The sequence below is a fragment of the Pyxicephalus adspersus genome, chromosome 5 (assembly GCF_032062135.1).
Source record: "Pyxicephalus adspersus chromosome 5, UCB_Pads_2.0, whole genome shotgun sequence".
NCBI lineage: Eukaryota > Metazoa > Chordata > Amphibia > Anura > Pyxicephalidae > Pyxicephalus > Pyxicephalus adspersus.
The window spans coordinates 110,979,160-110,981,111 of record NC_092862.1 but is presented as its reverse complement, the minus strand read 5'-3'; the positions used below and the strand labels follow the sequence as shown (position 1 = coordinate 110,981,111).

The window sequence follows — 1,952 nt, the reverse complement described above, 5'->3', positions numbered from 1 at the left end:
TACATATACACGTACACACATCCTCTATACATATACACGTACACACATCCCCTATACATACACACGTACACACATCCCCTATACATATACACATACACACATCCCCTATACATATACACACAACCCCATTACATGTACACACAACCCATATACATATACACACATCCCCATTACATGTATGTGCTGGCTCTGCAGCAAGGAGGTGACTGCAGGATTATCAGTTCAGATAAGCTATCTATTGTATTGATGATAGCCCATGGCATCTCTATATCACACACCACAATACACAGGCAGCTCCTAGAATCCCCCACAACTCGGCACTGACATTTGTAACAACCAGCGATGATCAGGTAAACCATCGTATAAATCTTAATGAAAAAAAGAGGAAATGCACTGTACCTAACTGGAGGCAGCCATGACAGGGAAACACTGAAAAACGCAACAAACTACACCTCCCAGCAACCTTTGCGGCGAAAGCTACAGTGGCCGGTAAGGGACAATAAGCAGGCTTTCCAGCAGCCGCGAACTGTAAGCTGTAAGAACGTGGAGCGAAACTATTGTGTGTTTTTAATGTTACTGCCCCATAGGCTTTTATCAATTCATTGGTGAATGAATAACTAACACAAAGTATAGGGACTAGGGATAAGTGATTTTGGCTAAATCGATTTTGCTCTTAGCAAAGAGGAAACTCGGTTTGACTTATTAGAATCCCTAAAGCATACTCAAAAATGTTTTTGGTTTTTTTGTGTGTGTGCCTTATTTTTTTGGTTGTGGGAAGGGATACATCGTTCAAATATTGGTGATCCAGAACACATGGAATGGATTTCTTCAAAGTCGTTTGCTATTCATTAGAAAATGTTTTGAATGTTGGACTAGATTCATACAGGTTTTCTGGATCACCCAGCTTCACTGATGAAAGTGTATCCTCTCCAGCCTTGCAGAGCTTTAATAAATCAGACTCATTAAGCCCACAGGGGATCAGGAATCTGTTCTTGTATGTGTAGGTTGTTCATGGAGATGTATCTTTCTAATATATATATATATATATATATATATATATATATATATATATATATATATATATTATAGATACTATAGGCATACCTCTCTAATATAGGTAAGTATACATAGTTTTTGTAAGGTGTAGAATGGCTGCTCAGTCACTGATTACTTCATTTTCTAATGTACACATATTTGTTTTTATGTTCTGAGTGTTTGCAGGGGGCAGAGCAGCAAATATTCATAGCTGTAATGGGAAGAGAAGGAACCTATAAGCCCTTCTATAAATGCCAGGCTTAGTTTGTTTCTTTTTTTTCTTCAGGTTTACTTCAATGAGAGATTATGTCCCAAATCACACACTTTTAGGCTCTGTTCACACTTGTATTGTGGGGAGCATCTTTGAGTGGCAGCCCCATAGAGAATGAATAGGTGAAGCAGTGAGCAGTACTAGCATCACCCAATACCGCCAGCTGCCAAATGGGTAGATGTTGGTTCTATAAGAATCAGTGTTTCAGTGTAAGTGACCAAGCATCTGGCAAGGCTGGTAGGGATCACTCAAACCCAAAGCAGGTCTGAGCATGCTCTTAATCAAGTATAAAGACTTCATTTTAGCTATGTGACTGTACAGGTAGTCCCCCAGTTAAGGACATAGGAACAACTCCTGGATATGAAGGGGCTTCCCTGTTTGCTTGTGTGCAGAACGGAGGCTTGATGGGGAAGGGGGCGATTTGTATGACTTGCAGAAAAAGTCTGTTGCTGTTCTGCAACATCTTGTAACTTTAATGAACAAGACAAACTCTGCAGTTTTTTCTTTTTGCATAAAGCTTGCTCCAGAAGAATGTCTAGGCACCATACATTTTTATTTTTTTGCTTTGTTATTAACTCACAGTGAGGATTTTATACAATAATTGACACCGCACTGCCTAATAATATGTTGAGACAAACATCTGTCT

General features: G+C 39.3%; 1 protein-coding gene across 4 annotated transcripts in view; it reads right to left on the bottom strand.

The window, feature by feature from the left end:
* TBC1D5 (TBC1 domain family member 5) overlaps positions 1–448 on the bottom strand; it is a 307,439-nt gene extending 306,991 nt beyond the window's left edge. For 2 of the 4 annotated variants that reach the window (XM_072412436.1, XM_072412442.1), the window contains exon 1: positions 400–448. The gene's annotated coding sequence lies outside the window, so the exon portion shown is untranslated. The remainder of the gene's footprint in view (positions 1–399) is intronic. The other 2 variants (XM_072412441.1, XM_072412439.1) reach the window with 2 other exon arrangements.
* Between the last annotated feature and the right edge of the window lie 1,504 nt (positions 449–1,952).